We start from the raw sequence: 22573 nt of genomic DNA on the forward strand, positions 1-22573 counted from the left end.
TGTACCAATATAATGGCACCTTACAAATAGGATGCTTGGAATGAAATCTATAAGGATTAAAACTATCTGTACTATAATTCTCATGCATTTAAAAAATGTTTCACACTCCAAATTCAAATTAGTAGCTATCAAATGGCTTTTTTTCTTTTTCTTTTTTTACCAGTGTGACTTGTCAATGAAATGGCTTTTTTTTTTTTTTTTTTTTTTTTTTTTTTGAGACGGAGTCTTGCTCTGTCAACCAGGCTGGGGTGCAGTGGCGCGACCTAGGCTCACCGCAAGCTCTGCCTCCTGGGTTCACACCATTCTCCTGCCTCAGCCTCCTGAGTAGCTGGGACTACAGGCGCCTGCCACCACGCCCAGTTAATTTTTCTGTATTTTTAATAGAGACAGGGTTTCACCATGTTAGCCAGGATGGTCTCAATCTCCTGACCTTGTGATCTGCCCGCCTCGGCCTCCCAAAGTGCTGGGATTACAGGCATGAGCCACCGCGCCCGGCCCAATGAAATGGCTTTTTAAACACCAAGTATACTATTTTCATTTTTAAAGACAGATGTATTTACAAATATTCTAAAAGCTTTTTTATCATTCTTCAGTGCAAAAAGACAATAAAAAATTTAATTTGTTCAAAGAAAGCCATTCAAGCTCTTCATACTTTTCACACCTATGACTGAGCATGCATTTTAAAAATTCCCTTTAGCAAATCTCTAAAGTTAAATAACTACATTTGACTTATTGAAAGCTAATTTTATGTAGAATTAGTATATCATTGAAGCACTTATTAAACAAAAAGCTAAAATGATTAGGAGAGACATAGATGATCTTATAAGGGATTTTTAATCAACCGTATATATCAAACTCCAAAATCAAATATCATAGGTAATATATTTAACTTGTTACAGTTCGACAGCATAAAACAGCTTATACTCACCACAGCGAGGACTCTCTGAAATTAATTTCTATTTACTCAAGTTACAGCCCTTTGTAACCTACAACCCACAGTTTCGCATGTAGTGTAATACCTTCCTGTTGTATTTTTGTAGCTCTTCAAACCTCTTCTGATAATGAACTCATCCTACAGAGGTTCCAGCAGAGGTTTGACCATCAGTTCTAGACAGCTAACTACCCAGACTTTACCCTTAGCCCTAACCTTTCTGAACCAGTCTCAGGCACAACCCAAAGTCAGCTTACCTATGCGTCTTACCTTCCCAAATTAGCTTTTTATCGGGTATTTTTCTCTAACAGATACTATATTATCATTCTAGGACCTAGGCTAGAAATCTTAAGGATTTTCTTTACTCCTCCCTTCCATCCATCTTTTTTTTCTTTCTTTTTTTTTTTTTTTGAGTGACGTTTCAGTGTTTTTGCCCAGGCTGGAGTGCAATGGTGTGATCTTGACTCACTGCAACCTCTGCCTCCCGGGTTCAAGTGATTCTCCTGCCTCAGCCTCCCGAGTAGCTGGGATTACAGGCACATGCCACCACACAAGGCGAATTTTGTATTTTTAGTACAGATGGGGTTTCACCGTGTTGGCCAGGCTGGTCTCAAACTCCTGACCTCAGGTGATCTGCCCACCCTCAGCCTCCCAAAGTGCTGGGATTAGAGGCGTGAGCCACCACACCCTGCTCTCCCTCCCATCTTTTTTACTACTGTATACTTAGGGTTATTGTTCACTAAGTCTCTATTACTTTTCATTTCCACAGCTATCACTCTAATGGATTTTATTATATTGTTCCTGGAGTATAATATTTTGGTAGCCTCCAAACTGGTCTCCCATCATCTGGATTGTCTCCTGCATACTATCCCACCAAATTAAACTTCGAGTTTGCTCTGAGCCTTTAACTGTTTTTTTGATGAAAAAATTATAATTGTAATTTCCTTATTATGAAGCAAAACATATTCATTACACAAAAATTGGGAGAGGAAAAAAAATTCCCCCTGATCTCACCATACGGAAGTAGCAATTTAAAACATTTGTTTTGGCCAGGCACAGTGGCTCACGCCTGTAATCCCAGCACTTTGGGAGGCCAAGGCGGGCGGATCACGAGGTCAGGAGTTCAAGACCAGCCTGCCCAGCATGGTGAAACCTTGTCTCTACTAAAAATACAACAAATTAGCCAGGCATGGTGGCGCGGGCCTGTAGTCCCACCTACTTGGGAGGCTGAGGCAGGAGAACTGCTTGAACCCGGCAGGTGGAGGTTGCAGTGAGCCAAGATTGCGCCACTGCACTACAGCCTGGGCGAAAGAGCAAGACTCCATCTCAAAAACAAAAACAAAAACAAAAACACCATTTATCTTTTTAAAATTCTAGTAAAATACATGTAACAAAATGTATCTTCACCACTTTTAACTGTACAGTGTAGTAGTGTTACATACATTTACTTTGTTGCACAACCATCCATTCCATAACTCTTTTCATTTTGCAAAACTTAAACTCTATGCCTAATGGGCACAATAATAACCCATTCCCTGCTCCCCTCAGCTTGTGTAAGCCTTTAACTCTTCTACTTAAAATCCTCCAATGGTTCCCTGCAGTTCAATAATGCAGAGGCTTTTGAACTTTGAGACTCAAAAATTTTACCTCACACCCCAGTAAATAGGTGTACACACATAATACACACACTCTGGAACAAATACTTTACAAACAATCCTTAAAAGAATAATGTAGCTGGGCACAGTGGCTCATGCCTGTAATCCCAGCACTTTTGGAGGCCGAGGCGGGTGGATCACAAGGTCAGGAGATTGAGACCATCCTGGCTAACACGGTGAAAACCCCTTTCTACTAAAAATACAAAAAAAAAAAAAAAAAAAAATTAGCTGGGCATGATGGTGGGTGCTGGTAGTCCCAGCTACTCGGGAGGCTGAGGCAGGAGAATGGCATGAACCTGGGAGGCGGAGCTTGCAGTGAGCCGAGATCACGCCTGGGCAACACAGTGAGACTCCGTCTCAAAAAAAAAAAAAAAAAAAAAGGATAACGTATTCTGGGCCAGGTGCAGTGGCTCACGCCTATAATCTCAGCACTTTGGGAGGCCAAGGCGGGTAGATCATTTGAGGTCAGGAGTTCAAGACCAGCCTGGTCAACATGGTGAAACCCCGTTTCTACTAAAAATACAAAAAATTAGCTGGGCATGGCGGCAGGTGCCTGTAATCCCAGCTGCTTGGGAGGCTGAGGCAGAATTGCTTGCACGTGGGAGATGGAGGTTGCAGTGAGCCGAGATGGCGCCACTACACTCCAGCCTGGGCGACAGAGTGAAACTCTGTTTCAAAAAGCATAATAATAATTAATTCTGGCTGGGCACAGTGGCTCATGCTCAGAATACAAAGTCCTAGCAATTTGGGAGGCCAAAGTGGGCAGACTGCTTGAGCTCAGGAGTTCAAGAGCAGCCTGGGCAACATAGTGAAACAAAATATGCAAAAATTACCTGGCACAGTTGCGTGTGCCTATAAGCCCAGCTACTCGGGGAGCTGAGGTGGGAGGATCACCTAAGCATGGGGAGGTCGAGGCTGCGGCGAGCCATGATGGTGCCACTGTACTGCAGCCTCAGCAAAAGAGCAAGACCCTGTCTCAAAAAAACAAAACAAAAAAAGTATGCTGATATTCCGTTTCATTTAAAAAATGCTGATTGTGACAAATTTCATAATAGTTTGACAAATATTTCAATAAAAACGTATACATTTGTCAGTCTTGCTTTCAAAATCCTCCACAATCAGATTCTAACCTATCTTTGCCTCATGACCCTTCTACCTGTCATGTGCACGCCAGCCAAAAGTCAGCCCCAGCTAATTTCCAGAACTCATCTTCATCCTCCAAGGTCCAACTCCTTCATAAAATCTTTTTAGTCAAAAATAATATCATCTCCATTTTTTTTTTTTTTTTTTTTTGAGACAGGGTCTTGCTCTGCTGCCCGGGCTGGACTGCAGTGGTGTGATCTTGGCTCACTGCAACTTCCGTTGTTGCAGGCTCAAGTGATCCTCCCACTTCAGCCTCCCAAGTAGCTGGGATTACAGGCGTGTGACACCATGCCTGGCTAACTTTCATATTTTTTGTAGAGATGGGGTTTCATCATTTTGCCCAGGCTGGTCTCAAACTCCTGGCCTCAAGTGATCCTCCCGCCTTGGCCTTCCAAAATGCTGGGATTATAGGCATGAGACACTATGCCCAGCCTTCTTTAATTTCTTAAAGGACTTTGGATTGTGCTAACATTATGCCACTTGCCAAATGTGAATCCTTGTGTTATGTGTGCATACATCCTTACTTTGCCACCTAACTGTTGGGTAGGCTCCTTATGGTCAGGAAAAGACTATATCCCAAACATCATCTTTTAACCTAAAAATTCTCTCAGGGCTTTATGAAGATTGTATAGATGTACAGCTCTATTTTTTCAGGCTACCAAATTCTTGGAGCAACCAACTAGCATTAACTGTAGGTCATCCTCTTTATATTTGAATCGGAGGTTGAAAATAGGCCAGGCACAGTGGCTTACCCTTGTAATCCCAGCACTTTGGGAGGCCAAGGTGGGCAGATCACCTGAGGAGTTCAGGACCATCCTGGCCAACATGGTGAAAACCCTGTCTCTACTAAAAATACAAAAATTAGCTGGTTGTGGTGGTGGGCACCCATAATCCCAGCTACTCGGGAGGCTGAGGCAGGAGAATCACTTGAACCCTGGAGGCGGAGGTTGCAGTGAGCCACTGCACTCCAGCCTGGGTGACAGAGCAAGACTCCATCTCAAAACAAAACAAAACAAAACACACACACACAAAAAAACAACCAGAGGTTGAAAATAGTAAGTCCTTGGCTGGGCATGGTGGCTCACCCTGTAATCCCAGCACTTTGGGAGGCTGAGGCAGGTGGATCATGAGGTCAGGAGATTGAGACCATCCTGGCTAACATGGTGAAACCCGTCTCTACTAAAAAGTACAAAAAATTAGCCAGGTGTGGTGGTGGGCGCCTGTAGTCCCAGCTACTCAGGAGGCTGAGGCAGGAGAATGGCGTGAACCCGGGAGGCGGAGCTTGCAGTAAGCCTAGATCGCACCACTGCACTCCAGCCTGGGTGACAGAAGGAGACTCTGTCTCAAAAAAAAAAAAAAGAAAATACTAAGTCCTGCTGGGCACTGTGGCTCATGACTGTAATCCCAGCACTTTGGGAGGCTGAGGCAGGTGGATCACTTGAGGTCAGGAGTTCAAGACCAGCCTGGCCAACACGGTGAAATCCCGTCTCTACTAAAAATACAAAAATTAGCCGGGCGTGGTGGCACGCATCTGTAGTCTCAGCTACTTGGGAGGCTGAGTCAGGAGAATCACTTGAACCTGGGAGGCGGTGGTGGTTGCAGTGGGCCGAGATCACGCCACTGCAGCAGTCCAGTCTGGGAGACAGAGTAAGACTCTTTCTCAAAAAAAAAAAGGAAAGAAAAAGAAAATAGTAAGTCCCAAACCGGGCAACATAGCAAGACCCTGTCTCTAGAAAAAAAGAAGAAAAAAAGAGACAAAAAGGATGTTTTTCCAGCAATATTGTGAGATCTCATCTCTAGTCAAATAATTTAAAAAATCCACGCGTGGCAGTGCATGACTATAGTCCCCAGCTACTTGAAAGCTACAAGAATTACTGAAAAATCAGAAGGGTAGCTAAATTTTTTTTACTTCAAAAACTAACATCCCAGGCTGGGCGCGGTGGCTCACGCCTGTAATCCCAGCACTTTGGGAGGCTGAGGCGGGCAGATCACGAGGTCAGGGGATTGAGACCATCCTGGCTAACACAGTGAAACCCTGTCTCTACAAAACATACAAAAAAATTAGCCAGGCTTGGTGGCGGGCGCCTGTAGTCCCAGCTACTCCAGAGGCTGAGGCAGAAGAATGGCGTGAAACCAGGAGGTGGAGCTTGCAGCGAGCCGAGATCGCGCCACTGCACTCCAGCCAGGGAGACAGAGGGAGACTGCATCTCAAAAAAAAAAAAAAAACCCAAAACAAAACAAAAACAAACAAACGAACATTCCACTGTAAATTTTAGTTATCTTTTTTTTTTTTTTTTGAGATGGAGTCTCGCTCTGTCGCCCAGGCTGGAGTGCAGTGGCACGATCTCGGCTCACTGCAAGCTCCGCCTCCCGAGTTCACGCCATTCTCCTGCCTCAGCCTCCCAAGTAGCTGGGACTACAGGCGCCCGCCACCACGCCCGGCTAATTTTTTGTATTTTTTAGTAGAGACGGGGTTTCACTGTGTTAGCCAGGATGGTCTCGATCTCCTGACCTTGTGATCCACCCGCCTCGACCTCCCAAAGTGCTGGGATTACAGGTGTGAGCCACCGCGCCCAGCCAATTTTAGTTATCTTTGACATAATAAACTTTTCAGCCAGCCACTCTCTTTCAACCTCAGTTTATGAAGACATTTGGAAAGAAAGCATGGAAAGGGACGATACAGCTGTAAGCCCTGGAGGTTCTTACAAGAGGATATCAGGTACCAAAGGTCAATGGTATGAATAATGTAATATAGATCTAATTGGCATAATCAGTAGCTCAATTTTCAGATCCCTTTTTAAAAAAATATTTTAATGAAAGTCAGGAAGTTACCATGATGAATAAACACACAAAAAAGTCAAATTAAATTACTATTTAATAAAGTGACAGAATGAGGGAAATGGCAAAAATACATTCCTAAAAAGAATTAGTCTATACATCTGTATAGTGTGGAAAAATAAAGAAAAAAAGAATTAATCTATATGTTAAAATCTGAATAGACACTGAGATAACATTTTAATTAAGAAGCTTCCCCCCGCCATAGCTCATATTTAGTCAAATAATCATCATACAATATTTACATTTTATATGTCTTAGTGTCTTATAACCACAATTTTATCAATATTAAGGTATTTCTAAAATAGCCACGATTTTATAAATATTAAGATTGTTTAAAGTCTTGAAAGACCACAAGCTAAATCTAAACTTCTTAACATGGCACATAAAAGCCTTTGAACTTTGGAACAATATACACTTTTCTACTCTCATGTATGACTAACCACTTCCCAAAAATCTTTTGTTAAGATGTTTTTAACAAATCTTATTGTGAATGTTTAATTTTTAAAACTCTTCATAATTGGGATATAAACGATTTTCATAAGAAATGGGCATTCATATGTTACCGGAACACATATACATTCTAACTCTATTAAAGAAAGAAGAAATGTAAGTACCACTGGGCATAAAATAGAATACATTTAAAAATAAAAGTGTCACAGTAACCATCTCATTAAAAACAAAAACGAAAAAAAAAAAACTTGAAATCTCCCAGAGGGAGAATATGTTGACCATTTTAATGAAGATAATTTTTGTAACAAAACATTTTTCTTTAAACAGTAACAAACTAAACAGATCCTCTACAGGCTATTAAAAGTTGTATGATTTGTTATTTTCCATAATAAAAGATAGGAGGAAATGGTAATTTCGGTAGGAAGTAGGCCTTAGGAATTACTAACCACCACAATGCATTTGGATAAAAATGAAAACAACTTTATCCATAGTTTGTAGTAATTAGGGTAAATCTTACCCACTCGTATAAGCAATTTTCCATTTTCCATTTACTTCACGGAACCACCATAGTATTCTGTCCTCTTAAGAAATGTTTGTAAAACGCCAAGGGTCAAGCACAGTGCTTGGTTCACAGAAAGGGGTTCAATATTTTTGAATGAACAAATTACTGAGCGAATGAACACAATGGGCTCTCAAACCCTCCCTACTCCCTCTTAGGTATGCTATTATGTCCATTATGTGCTTTGGCACCTCTCCATGTCAATCATGATGTATTTCCTTTCCTTTATCCCTAGAAAGGCCCTGGTTATTCTTTCTTCCTTTAGAGATCTAGAATCTATAATTACCCTGATCTTGCTTGGAACTCCTCATTAAACAATAAAGGACACCCTTTTCCCTTGGGCCTTCCTCATGTCTCTAACATGCCTCTCCTGAAGCAGAGATTGAATCTAGTTGAACACGTTGTAAGATAAAGCTCCTGAAAGCAGTTTCTGCCTCCGGGTTATTTGAATTTCTCACCCCCATCCCTACTTAACAAGTAATTTTGTTCCAAAACATTTATCATCAGTGTCACATCAACAAATTTACACATCAATCTACTGCAGCTAACTTCGTAACAATGGGAGAAACATTCAGAATAATACTGAGCATCCTACCAAGGGTCTGAAAAATTGAATTCAAATACTCTGTGTGTAAAATGCCTAGACTCTGTCATTCCAGCACATCTATGATCTGATCTAGCAAGTATATCGTTAGACTACAAATTACCTTTTTCCTATGACGTGTAAAACTCCATTAAAAATGAATTCTTCCTAATAAAGTTTTTTATGGCGTCTAAAATTGCTGTAAATGTTACACCTTTTACAATCATCTTTTAGCCAGAAAGCCATTATTTGTAGAATCCTCCTGTATTTCAGTTATTTGTCACCTATTTAGGCTGGGCCTAATAGCAAAACTGTCCCCCGTTACTGAATTCAGAGAATTATTCGGGCACACGATTTATTTCCTATCTTGATTAGACTCCTGAGCCCATGCCCCAGCCTCTCGCTAATCTCTCTGGACCAGACAACTCCATTAGAATCTGGCACCCACGTTTGTTCTGCCTAACACTGCAGGAAGGACAGAGACTTCAAAGCACGTGTTTGTTTTTTTGTTTTGTTTTTGGCTACCAAGAAGCCAAATTTCTGTATCCTCTACCATTCAAAACCCCAATTCAACAAATTTACACGGGGGTTTTTCCTCCACGTTAAGCAGTTAGTCGGGTACTAGAGATACACATATAAAACACAGACTCTGCCCTCAAACAACCCAATGAGCAGAAAATTCTCTTAGGCACCAAAACGCTGTAATAGATTCAAGTGTGTAGAGGAGAAGTTTGGTAGAGTGGATATGACGCTTTCTTTCTTTGTAGTACAGAAAAGATAAATCTGTAGAAAAGGGAGAAAGACAACTGGGTAGAAAATTTATTTCAAATATCTAACCCAAATCTTCAACAGATTTTCCATTTTAAATATTCCAAAAAGTGTACCATTGTATATTATACTAAATGCAGGTTCATTTATCACTTAAACATTTTTAAGCTAAAAAATCTCAAACAATTAACATTTGGGAAGAAAAACAGGACTGATACACAAAGTAGTCAAAATATTTCAGCTTTCTAAACTGTATGCACTGGACTAACTGTTCAATATTAGAATATCTCTACATTTGAATTTGGATAGCCCACAGTGATAAATACTGGACTGAAAAATCTGACATCGAACATATGCAAAACTAATGGCTACTATGAAAAAAGATAGAATGGGGAGAGAAAACTTGAATGTGCCAAAACATTTAAACGCTCTTTAAAATATCCTGAGATGCTAAATTAAGGACAAAACGATTAGAGTTCCAAGAATACAAATTTTCATCTCTTTCAAGATTCAACTGAATATTGAATCTCATTGAGATTATGAAATATTCTCTAAGCATGTGCTTAACTTCTATTTGGCTTTCCGCATTTCACCACAGTGAACAGCCCATTCTTTTTCCTTGTTTACACCAAATGCTCGTTTTGAACACAACTCAAAATGGAATTCCAGGCCCAAAAGTCACCACCCCTACTTTCACCCCCACAGGCAGCTACTTAACAGATAAGGAATTCAAGTGCAGGACCTGAAGGTCTTATTTCCATGCAAATTTCACAATCCCCGTTACTTGCCCAGATACAACAATTAAAGCTTAAAAGGTGGCGGGAGTGGGGGACTTGAGGACTGGTCTGAGGAGAAAGTGAATCTCCCAAGGGTTCCTAAATGGTTTTGCTTCCAGTATAAAAACTGCGAGCTACCAGTAGAATTTAACAACAGCTCAACCTTGCATTTGAAACAGTTACTATAGTTCACTTTCTTTTTTCATGGGGGCGGGGTATGGTGTCTTACCTAGTCTTAAATTTGAACGTATTAACAGGTTCCCCTCCGCGCACACTGACATATTTCTTATCCCCCATAATGAATTCAGCCGTATGGCATTCTTTCCCATCGAAGGCCATCGGGAATGGCTTTAGGAAGCTGATTTTTAAGCTTTAAGCGGCAGCAGGTGCCGGCAGCGCGGGGACCGATCGATGGAGAGAAGGCGGGCAAGACGCCGGGAAGCGCATTCCTCCTCAACCGAGTGCCACAACCGCCCTCCCGAAGCGCCCCGGGGCTTCGAGCATCACCTCGCGGTAATCCGGGCGGGTGGAAGGATGCGGCTGTACCCGGGCGTTGCGTGCTCCACACAGCGCCCAGCCCGTGCCAGCCCCGCGCCCACCTCTCCACGACGCTCGTGCCGGGATCAGCGCGAAGCCCCTTCCCGTCCCCGAAGCCCTCGCCCGCGCCCGTTCTCCCCCAGTTCGCCCCCTCCAGCCCGCTGCGCCTTGACGCAGCATCTCCGGGCACTCTGAGGCTGCCGCCGGGACAGGGTCGGAGCGCCGCAGAACCCACCGAAACTTCCCAGGGGGGCCAATTCAAAATTCGCCGGACGCGTCGCCGCCGCGCGCCCCTCGGCTCGCTCCCTTCCGCGCGCCCGCAGCCCCAGGCTCTCCCTCTCTCAGGACCCCCCAGCGCCCTGCGCGGCGAGAATAGACCCCCAGGTGCCTCCCGGCCCCGGGGGCTGCCGTCGCACGTCCGCTCCCGCAGGGGTCCTCACTCCGCCAATCGGCGCGGCCGCGCGCCCTCGCGCACACTCACCAGCCCGAGCCGGGGCGGCCATCTTAGCGCTCACCCCGGCCCCCCGCCCCCCGGTTCGGCGGCCGCGACGACCCGGTGCGGCGGCTACGACAAACGTGACGCGCAGCAGGCCCCGCCCCCTCCCACAGCCCCACCCCTGCGCCGGCTCTTCGCGGGCACCGAGAACCTGCCGGTGGCCGCCTTCCGCGCCTCGTGGGGGGGTCGGGGCCACGGACGGTCCCCAGCGCCGCAAGTGGGTCTGCGTGGACAACAAGCACTGCCTCCCCGGGCGGGCTTCGCACCTGTAGTGCCGTCGGGACACGGGAGGGTAAACCCAGCGTGTCCTGTGTGCCTGTGAGCCGCAGAATCATCCACGGACGTCGTTAGTCCTTCCTGGAATTTCTGCGATTTACACAACGTCGAATTGTTTGGCAGAAACGCGTGGCAAACTCCGTTATCTTTAAAACCTTCCCCAATTCACTGGCATAGAAATTCTTACAGAAAACGTTTCCTTCTTGAAGCGACCCCTGGGTGTAACTTCAGTGGCGATGACGGCTGTGAATTGGGTTTTCTCGCACAGTAGAAGGACGAGAGAGGTTCCAGAACGGGCACAGGAAGGGAACCGCTATCTAGAACTGCCTAACCCGAAATTGCCCATTTAAATAATGAAGTACATACCGAAAAGGAAAAGGAGGGGAAATCTGGAAAACAGGAAAGTCAAGGCTAAGGTACCTGAAAATTAACCCATTAATATTTATTGGATTATTTGTGTTCAACTCTGAGCCAGATTGTTGTTTTTAACTGAACCTATACTCAATGACAAAGCAGTTCTACTTTGGCCACCCTTTGGAGTGTACTGAAAATTTAAAAACTCTCCAAGGAGAGCTTAAAAAGAAGACAAACATGCAAAGTTAACAATACATCAATGCAGTGCAAAATCTTGCAATATGTAAGACAAGGTATAAAATTGTTCCTATCTTTTCATCATCAGTTTTATTCTGGGGAGTATGTTTCAGTGGTATGACCTGAATAAAGAAATGAGTGCACAAAGGTATTCACAGCATATTATCCAAACACTGTAAAAGGCAAGAAGGAGCGGCACAGGATTCTAACAAACAAGAAATGGCTAATTAAGGTCTGACATAGAGGCCAGGCGCAGTGGCTCACGCCTGTAATCACAGCACTTTGGGAGGCCAAGGCGGGTGGATCACCTGAGGTCAGGAGTTCGAGACCAGCCTGGCCAACATAGTGAAACCCTGTCTCTACTAAAAATACAAAAATTATCTGGGCCTGGTGGCGGGCACCTGTAATCCCAGCTACTCGGTAGGCTGAGACAGGACAATCGCTTGAACCCAGGAGGCGGAGGTTGTGGTGAGCCTAGATCCACAATTGCACTCAAGCCTGGGCAGCAACAAGAGCGAAACTCCGTCTCAGAAAAAAAAAAAAAAAAAAAAAAAAAAAAAAATCTGATATAATACAGGAAGTTCTTATGTTAACAAAATAGATACAAAATAGCAACAATGTCTAATCAATTCATGTTTGAAAAAAATACCAAATATGTACATTAAGGTTACAACTGCATAAAATGTAGTCATGCAAATAAAGATTAAAGGGATGAATTTGCATAGTTTAATACTCATTTTGTTCTTTTTTCTGTATATTTAAGTGCATAATAATTCTGATTCAATAATGACCCCAGTGCACTTCTCCCACTCAAAACATCTAACCTCTATGTTGTACTTTTGCCCACCACCTGAATTTCTCAAATGCATTAAAAGCATTACACGAGGGCATCTCTTAAGATGAAATATTTAAAATTTAAGTATTTCTGGCATGCAATATGGTTTTTCCTGTAATTCCTTGAAAGCAAAATATTAATAATAGAAAAATCAAAACGCTTGCTTTCCTATTATAATGCCATAAAACCATTCTGGAAGGTCGTTTGGGAGATATGAAGAGTCTTAGTTGCCTCCCTCTGATCTAGTAATTGGGCGGGGTCTTTTAAGGACTAAAATGATGTGAATAAATGAAGAGAAAAAGTGAAATGGGAAGAAAAGCAAAGGCAAGCCGTGTAAGGCATAGGTGGAGAGTGCTGAATAGTGTCTTCAATAAAATGCCTTAATACAATGATGTAAGTTAGGAAGAGGTGCGGAGTGGGAAGGGAAGAGGCTGGAGACAAGAAATTCTCATTACTAGTGTTAGTAATTAAAGAGCAGATGTTTGTAGTTTAGCTTTTTCTTCATACTTATTACTACTTATTCAACTTTGAAATTTCCTCAGCTACCATTTTATTCATGATCTTCACTATCTAGGCCTAAATTATAGCATGCTCTAGCTCATTTCCTGAGCTCCAGAACCTCTCTATTGCAATTTTATTTTTACATAGCAATCATAGTCATTCTTCTCCTTAAATTTTCCTATTTGTTTTTTAACCCGTCTCATCGAATCTAAGCTTTTTACTGTAACATTAAAAAAAAGAAAAGAAAAAAGCCTCCTTCCCTGCCCACCTTCATCAATGATGTCCCCAAACTTACCTATTAAAACCTCAAAATCAGTCTTTCCCCAGGTCGGCCTTTGGATAACTCAGAGGTCAGTCCCTGCAGGATCGCCCAGTTTCAATCAGGGCAAATGCTGATCTCCTAAGTGAAAAGTCCTGGCCGCTGCCTCCAGTGCCCCCCTGCAAATCATTACAAATCAACCTCTTTCAGGTTTGGCTTAAACTCTCACCTCCTGGAAACTGCTTTCCTGAAGTCACAAACCGGGCGTGCAGATCCCCATCCCCCACCCCCAGCAGTGCATTATTATGCAGTCACTGCTTTTGTTCCGAGTTCTGAGCCTGCTTCTATTTGCATCGTAACCTCTTTGGGGGCCGGGACTGTGCACTTGCTCCCTTTCTATACCTCTCCACAGTTCCTAGTACCGGCCAAAAATACTGCTGAAATGCCTAATGAATCAACCAGAAGTTCCTTAGCATAATATAGGAGCGTGGAAGTGATGTTTAGGGGGCCTTCCCTTGCTTCCCTGATCCCCAGATGGAGAGAAATGGCAATTTGCCCTTCCAAGGTAAGCAGTTTCCTAAACCAGATAAAATTTTAACGATTCTGAAACCTAACGGATGTGTAACTACTCAATTCTGAGTTACTACACAAACAGTTTTGCCCTTTGTATCCTGAGAGAAAAGTACGAATGAATTCAAAGAAGACAAAACATTGTAAATTTCATAAACCTCAGAGTGGCTTTTTATGCTTTATGTCGATTTTTAGAATTTCCTAGTCCAGTCTTTCATGAATCGAAGAATATTTCAGGAATCATAATTGCAGACTAAAGAATTTATGAGCTTGTGAAATTTTAGGAATCACTTTTAAGACTTTTCAGAGTTTTACAGACAATGCTCTTACCTAATAACTGATACTCGTTTAACATTTTTTTCAACACCTAAATGCCTGGCACCATGCTAAGCATTGAGATATTCATAGCATTCATTTCAATGGTTATGAGGAGATGAAGGATTGAGCAGAGGAAGTGGGTAAAGAAACGCTAAATAACTCAGCCATAAACTTTTGATTAAGGTGTAGCAACACACTTCAGTTGAACTTTTTAAATGAGAGGAACCCAAACGACCTTAAATTTCTGGCAAATATGAAAGAAAGGAGTTGAGAAAAAAGGAGTATGGAAAAAAGAGCAGCAGATGTAAGCTATGGCCTTAGTGGAGGAAAGTGAGTAGAAGGGGCTTTAGAATTCGCCTTTTTTCTTTAATTCTAAGAATGAGGTTGGTAGCAGGTAAGGAAGGTAAATGCCAGCTGAGTAGATGGTACCAAAGTTGATTTGTTTTTAAAAGACCATTGTTTATTTGGTGGTCTGTCAGGGAAACTTGTACCTTGCAGGTGAATTTCCAACATAGGCCTACTGGAAACTGAAACCCTGAGCCCCAGGGTTTAGGTATTAATGGAAGCAAAATTGTGAAGTGAGTCCATTTCTCCCCCTTTTTAAACATCCACTCCACCTCCACCCTATACTCAGTTTTTCTTTTTCTTTTTTTTTTTTTTGAGACAGAGTCTCGCTCTGTCACCCAGGTTGGAGTGCCGTGGCGTGATCTCGGCTCACTGCAACCTCCGCCTCCCGGGTTCAAGCAGTTCCCCTGCCTCAGCCTCCTGAGTACCTGGGATTACAGGTATGCACCACCACGCCTGGTTAATTTTTGTATTTTTAGTACAGACGGGGTTTCACCATGTTGGTCAGGCTGGTCTCCAACTCCTGACCTCGTGATCCGCCCGCCTCGGCCTCCCCAGGTGCTGGGATTACAGGCGTGAGCCACCACGCCTGGCCCACTCTATACTCACTTTTACAGGGATCCTCAGGATGCTGTGTCCAGGGCTTTACTGCAGTCTGTCTCTCTTCCCATCAAAACTCTTCCCATTTTGTTCAGGACAGGTACCCCAACCTTTCATTCTCTCTTTTTATTTATTTTTAAAATGGAGACAGGGTTTTGTCACCAGGCTGGAGTGCAGTAGCGTGATCATGGCTCACTGCAGCCTTGACCTCTCAGGCTCAAGCAATCTTCCCACCTCAGCTTCCTGTGTAACTGGGACCACAGGCATGCGACACAACTTCTGCTAATTGATTTTTTGTAGAGGTGTGGGGGTGGAGGGGGGCTCTCCCTATGCTACCCAGGCTGGTCTCAAACTCCTGGCCTCAAGCAATCCTTGTGCCTCGGCCTCCCAAAGTGCTGGGGTTACGAGCATGAGCCACCATGCCTGGCCCCAACCTGTCATTATCTAAGGAGCTCAGTTATGAAGTAAAGTTATCTACTTTGTATTATTAGTGTTTAGTATTTTTTTTTCCATTTCTCTCTAAGACTGTTCTAATGGAACCTCCTGTAGACACCCAGAGTTTGGAATTTCTAAAATGACATTTTAAACATTGTGACAGATCAGTGGGATAGATATTTTGCTAAGCCAAGGTACTTCCTTTCCAAGGATAAGCTATGGGAGGTGATGACAGCAGAATACACACACACACACACACACACACACACTATACACGCAGACACACATATATATACACATATGCACATATATAATTAGAACTCATTTAGCTATAATAACAATTTATCTATCTAGTTATTTGCAATCCTTTCAGGATTTTTAAAATTTCTATCTCATTTGTAGAGTTTGGAAAATAGTATCTGTCCTATCTTCTTCACAATAATATTTTAAGGACCAAATGAGGTTTTGTCCATGGAACCTGCCTAAACTGTAAGGAGAAAAGTCAGTGTGTTTATCATTATTTCTCTCTTAGGTTTACTATTACCCTGTAAAGTTCTTTGAAGTCAGAAACAGACTTTTGTTCATATTTACAACCCCTATAGCAATTAATACAGAACCTCACTCAGAATAGATAAGCAGTATTCCCTTAAATCAAGTTTTACTTCTGTACTAAAGTAATAGTCAATTCAAGGACAAGTGCTATAAAGGTTAAAATTAATTCTATTACTCTGAGAAACATGGCAATACTATTTTAGTCTTCCTCTCTCATAGTAGGGAGGGAAAGGATCTGGAAAGGCAGAGGGAGAGAGGGGGAGAAAAGAAAAGGCACTACAGGTGGAAATTTCAACTCTTAAAGTTTTAGTAAACCATGCCAAAAAGATACTAGTAACTTTTCATGAGGGAGAGATTATTGGGGTACCCAAGTTTTGTTTTTATACTCTATACGTGTTTTTAAACCCATTTCTTTTTTTTTTTTAAATAATAGAATGAGGAAAGTGTAGATGGATAACTGTAGCTATTTGTATAATTATTTACATCTTGCCAAACCATTTGGAAATTGAAATCCTGCAGTGTCGCTCCTGGGTTGTAAAAGATAAGAAAAGTAAATAGAAGGCCCCCTTAATACAGCGTGATATTGCATCATTTAAAAGAAACCACAAACTGTCTATTCAGGATGTATGCATACAATAAAAAGAGCTAACAATTCTTCATGTGTAAGAGCTAGGATGATCAACCTGCTTTTCTCTGCCATCTTAAGGTTGCTTCTTTTTAGGCCAAGGTACCTCGTGGTAGCAATCATTGATTTAGTCATCTGTAAATAGTGTCTGTAAGCCTCTTTTCCTTAGCTAACCAGTGATTAACTCCTAGAAAAACCACATTTTTTTTCCTGCCACCCAGGAGTGCAGTGGCGTGATCTCAGCTCACTGCAGCCTTGACCTACCAGGCTCAAGCAATCCTCACACCTGTGCCTCCCAAGTAGCTGGGACTACAGGTACATGCCACTACACCCAGCTAATTTTTGTATTTTTTGTAGAGATGGGGTTTCACTATGTTGTCCAGGCTGGTCTTGGACTCTTGAGCTCAAATGATCCACCCACCTGGACTTCCCAAAGTGCTGGGATTACAGGCGTGAGCCACTGCACCCAGCCTTGAAAACCACATTTCTGAGGGAAACTCTTTGGGGGAAGGGAGGTTGTGTGTAAGGTAGATAGTCCCTATCTATTTCATTTTATTTTTGGTTTTGAAATTAGTGTTTAAAGAATTAAGCATAATGAATACTTGATATTAATTTCTTGGATGTTTTTTGAGATGGAGTCTCACTCTTGTCGCCCAGGCTGGAGTGCAATGACACGATCTCGGCTCACTGCAACCTTCGCCTCCCGGGTTCACGTGATTCTCCTGCCTCAGCCTCCTGAGTAGCTGAGATTACAGGCGCCTGCCACCACACCCGGCTAATTTTTTTATTTTTAGTAGAGACGGGGTTTCACCGTGTTGGCCAGACTGGTCTCAAACTCCTGACATCAGGTGATTCACCCACCTCGGCCTCCCAAAGTGCTGGAATTATAGGCGTGAGCCACTGTGTCTGGTCCTTGGATTTTTTTAAATGTCCTAAATATGTGGCTCCTAATCTTTAGAAAAATAATGAAGGATGAGCCAAGCATTGTAGGGGGGGAAACAAAAGCTTGAAATATGACATGTAATGGGATGTTTTTCACAAGTATAAAGTTTTATTTTGTCTATTTGGATGAAAACTCCAAAATGCCACAGGAATGATCACAGAAGGAAATTTATATAAATTTACCATTAAATGCCTATGAAATAATCTCTTCTTAAAAATCAATGGTAGTAATAAAGGATGACTTAAACATTTATTTGCTTATGCCCATAACATTGTATTAAATTTAAGATAAAAGGGCCGGGTGCAGTGGCTCACGCCTGTAATCCCAGCACTTTGGGAGGCTGAAGAACGTGGATCACCTGAGGTCAGGAGTTCCAGACAAGCCTGGCCAACCTGGCGAAACCCCGTCTCTACTAAAAATACAAAAATTAGCTGGGCGTGGTGGTGGGTGCTTGTAATCCCAGCTACTTGGAAAGCTGAGGCAGGAAAATCACTTGAACCTGGGAGGCAGAGGTTGCGGTGAGCCGAGATCATGCTACTGTACTCCAGCCTGGGCGACAAGAGCAAAACTCTGTCTCAAAAAAAAAAAAAAAAAAAATTTTAAGACAAAAATGTGGTCTTATCATTAGTCACAAAATTAAACTGTGTAAGACAATTGTAATTCTGACTAGCCTCATAGTGAATAATTTTCCCCATATTGTTTTGTTAAATATCAGTCTAACAGTTCTCTGGGAGGAATGACTCTGTGATCAATTCTGTGCCTAGGGAAAAGAGCAGCCTCCTTTGAAAGTTATCTGAGGTGTTTTATGCATTTATACATGTCAAAATATATGTTCCTTCATAGAGCCAACCCTAGGAAAAGTTATACGCACCTGTCGGTCACCTTGTTCTCCAGACTTTTTTTTTTTAACCCTTCTCTTCAGCAAAACCAACCATTTGAATTTTCGTTCTGTGCCAAGCAGATGATTGATTTTAGTTTTTTAGAGACAGAGTCTTACTCTGTCACCCAGGCTAGAGTGCTGTGGCATGATCATAGCTCACTGCAGCCTTGAATTCCCAGTCTACATGTAATTAAGTAAATATCAGTCTACATGTAATTAAGACTAGACTTATTCCTACAAGAGAACCTACGCAGTAGGCCTTTGTTGTGTTGGTGTGATGGGATGCTAGGAGAGACCAAATGTCCTTGGCCCAGTTTTTGGGGTCAAAAATGCCCATATTACTAAACTACTTAAGGTCCTAGGGTAAAATGAAAATCTGGGAGGAGATAATTTGGTAAATCCTTATTAGTGCTAATACCTTAGTACAAATTAATGAGTTAGGTAAGTTTGTCATGTCCTGAAGAAAGTTGAAAGCATGTTGTTAAATTGTGATTGGGAGGGAGAGGGAAGGGTGAGAAAGGTGTATGGGTAGTAGGCTGCCTGTGGGAGGCCAGATCAAGATTGGGGCACTCACTGTGTCTTTGGGGAAATACAAAGAGGGATCTCAGTGAGATGCAAAACTTTTAATCTAGGACTACCTATAATCAAGAAGTTAAACATTTTATTTTATTTTTATTTTTTGAGACAGTCTCACTCTGTCGCCTAGGCTGGAGTGCAATGGTGTGATCTCGGCTCACTGCAACCTCCACCTCCTGGGTTCAAGCGATTCTTCTGCCTCAGCTTCCCGAGTAGCTGGGACTACAGGTGCACCCCACCATGCCCAGCTAATTTTTGTATTTGTTTGTTTGTTTGTTTTGAGACGGAGTCTTGCTCTGTCACCCATGCTGGAGTACAGTGGCGCGATCTCGGCTCACTGCAACCTCTACCTCCCAGGTTCAAGCGATTCTCGTGCGTCAGCCTCCTGAGTAGCCGGGATTACAGGTGCCCGCCACCACACCCAGCTAATTTCTGTATTTTTAGTAGAGACGGGGTTTCACCATGTTGGCCAGGCTGGTCTGGAACTCCTGACCTCAGGTGATCCACCCACCTTGGCCTCCCAAAGTGCTGAGATTACAGTAATTTTTGTATTTTTAGTAGACATGAGGTTTTGCCACGTTGGCCAGGCTGCTCTCGAACTCCTGGCCTCAAGTGATCCACTGGCCTCCAAGTTAAACATTTTAAATATCTACTGAAAACCTAACAACCTAACAGTTCTCTGGGAAGAATGACTCTGTGATCAATTCTGTGCTTAGGGAAAAGATCAGCCTCCTTTGAAAGTTATCTGAGGTGTTTTATGCATTTATACATGTCAAAATATATGTTCCTTCATAGAGCCAACCCTAGGAAAAGTTGTACGAACCTGTCGGTCACCTTGTTCTCCAGACTCTTTTTTTTTTTTAACCCTTCTCTTCGGCAAAACCAACCATTTGAATTTTCGTTCTGTGCCAAGCAGATAATTGATTTTAGTTTTTTAGAGACAGGGTCTTACTCTGTCACCCAGGCTAGAGTGCTGTGGCATGATCATAGCTCACTGCAGCCTTGAATTCCCAGGCTCAAGTGATCCTCCCCTCTCAGCCTCCTGAGTAGCTGGGACTACAGGTATGTGACACCACACTCGGCTACAGGCAGGTGATTTAAATGAGTGAATCAGTGTGGGTGTGACTGTGTATACATTGTGTAAGTAGAAATGCCCTGAAAAAGCTCATGTAAATGAATTCATTGATATCAAACTTACTACTTGTCAAATATTTGCTCAAATTTTTTTTCCATCACTCTATGGGTCAAACAAAACACATCTGTGGGATGGATTTTGTGCATTCATCCCTGGCTTGTGAACTGTGGATTAAAGGACCAAAGAGCCACAGCTTCTGTCTTGGGAACAGTGGGAAAGACACAGTAATTTTAGCACAGTGCGGAAAATGTTATGAGAGTGATATGTGTGTTTAAATTCTATGATCCATCATTACAATGACTCTCACACATACATCAACTCCCTTGTGCCTTTCTCTTGACAAACATCTATACTCTTTAAATTCAACTCTCCCACCTGCTCTACAGCTCCATCCAAGCAGGCTGATGAGGCTAGAAAAAAACAACCATGATGTGATGACTGACCCCACTTTACGTGAACCCATCATGCTGCCTGGAAATCTTCCTGTATACCTCTAGTTTATGTATTCTTCCATTTTCTTAGATGACTATTTCATACTTTCAAGTTGTTCACCAACATTTCAACAGTTCTTCTCTCAGCCTCACGCTCAGGTGATAGCCTTTCTTCATTTTGAAAATTGAAGCACGAGGGTGTTTATCCCCATATATACTCACTACTTGCTTCTCTGCCCTTCTACTTAGCCTTCCATCCTGCTGTTACTATGCATTAACTGTCCATGCTACTTGTTTTTTTTTTTGTTTGTTTGTTTGTTTTTTTTTTGGTTTGAGACATCCAGGCTGGAGTACAGTGGTGCAATCTCAGCTCACTGCAACCTCCATCTTCAGGGCTCAAGTGATCCTCCCATCTCAGCACCCCAAGTAGCTGGGACCACAGGTACATGTCACCAAACCTGGCTAATTTTTGTTTGTTTGTTTGTTTGTTTTTTGAGACAGAGTCTTGCTCTGTCGCCCAGGCTGGAGTGCAGTGGCGCAATCTTGGCTCACCGGAACCTCTGCCTCCCGGGTTCCAGCAATTCTTCTGCCTCAGCCTCCCGAGTAGCTGGGATTACAAGTGCCCACCAGCATGCCTGGCTAATTTTTGTAGTTTTAGTAGAGACAGAGTTTCACTATGTTGGCCAGACTGGTCCTGAACTCCTGACCTCAGATGATCTGCCTGCCTCGGCCTCTCAAAGTGCTAGGATTACAGGCCACCACTTCCAGTTATGCTTCTTTTTAAGGCCAGTTCTCCCATTTTTGCTAGATCCCACATTTTTAAACTTATTCAAAGATGTTATTTGAGCAATTTCCTTTTTTCTTCTGTATTATCAAATATTCCCTCTCTATTGACTCATTACCAACAGCAAACAAATGTTTAAACACACACACACACACACACACACCCCTACCCCTCTCTTGACCTATCTCTTCCAATTAATTAATTATTATTATTATTTTATGAGATGGAGTCTCACTCTTTCGCCCACACTGGAGTGCAGTGGTGCGATCTCAGTTCACTGCAACCTCCGTCTCCCAGGTTCAAGCAATTCTCCTGCCTCAGCCTCCCAAGTAGCTGGGACTACAGGTATGTTCAACCATGCCCAGCTAATTTTTGTATTTTTTAGTAGAGATGGGGTTTTACCATATTGGACAGGCTGGTCTCGAACTCCTGACCTCGTGATCTGCCCGCCTCAGCCTCCCAAAGTGCTGGGATTACAGGTGTGAGCCACCGTGCCTGGTCCCCTTTCAATTAATTTCTACATTCTCTGCTTCCCTCTCCTCCCATTCTCTCTTGAACCCTCTCTCATCATCAAAATGCCATCAAAACTACTTTGTGGAGGTCAGTAATGACCTCCACATTATAAATCCACAATGTGACAAATGTTTTGACACATCATTAACCCCTCTTGGAAATACCTTCTTCCCTTGGTTTCCAGCATACCACGCTTCTCTGATTTCCTCCTTCCTCTTCTTCTGGGGTCTCCTTGTCTAGGTTCCTCAAATCCTAGCCACTGCAAAATTGCTCCTGGATGTAAGAATGTCTAAATGTCATAACAAAGTTTGCTGTTTATTAGATGTTATGACATTTAGACATTCTTACAGTGTTCAGTTATTAACTTTTTTTCTCTTCACTCTGCTCACAGTGATCAGTGAGATCACTGATGACTTCTTCCAGTCTTAGGGTCTTAAATATCATCTATACATCGATCACTCGAACACTTATATTTTCAGCCTGGACATCTCCCAGGAACTCCAGATTCATCTATGCAAAAGCTTGCTCTACAATTCCACTTGGATATCTAACAAGTACTTCACACTTCACATAACCCACTTAATATTATGAGCTGAATTTTGTCCCCTCAAAATTCATACGTAAAGGCCAAACTCCCAGTACTTCAGGATGCGAGATTTAGAAATATT

At 42.7% G+C, this 22573-nt stretch overlaps 1 protein-coding gene and 1 long non-coding RNA gene across 10 annotated transcripts in view; one reads left to right on the plus strand and one right to left on the minus strand.

Annotated features, from left to right (window-relative positions):
• Positions 1-13524, minus strand: part of USP44 (ubiquitin specific peptidase 44) — a 35610-nt gene extending 22086 nt beyond the window's left edge. For 4 of the 9 annotated variants that reach the window (XM_003808252.5, XM_055096007.2, XM_034934259.3 and 1 more), the window contains exon 1: positions 10722-12427. The gene's annotated coding sequence lies outside the window, so the exon portion shown is untranslated. Of the gene's footprint in view, positions 1-8851; positions 8938-9932; positions 10360-10475; positions 12428-13234 lie in introns of those variants that run through there. The other 5 variants (XM_055096004.1, XM_003808251.5, XM_008960330.5 and 2 more) reach the window with 5 other exon arrangements.
• A 156-nt stretch (positions 13525-13680) lies between these two features.
• The window catches only part of LOC100986938 (uncharacterized), a 114787-nt gene continuing 105894 nt past the window's right edge, over positions 13681-22573 (plus strand). Inside the window, exon 1 of the long non-coding RNA XR_008620464.2 lies at positions 13681-13763. This is a non-coding gene — a long non-coding RNA (uncharacterized LOC100986938). The remainder of the gene's footprint in view (positions 13764-22573) is intronic.

This window comes from Pan paniscus, chromosome 10, assembly GCF_029289425.2.
Source record: "Pan paniscus chromosome 10, NHGRI_mPanPan1-v2.0_pri, whole genome shotgun sequence".
Classification (NCBI taxonomy): Eukaryota; Metazoa; Chordata; class Mammalia; order Primates; family Hominidae; genus Pan; species Pan paniscus.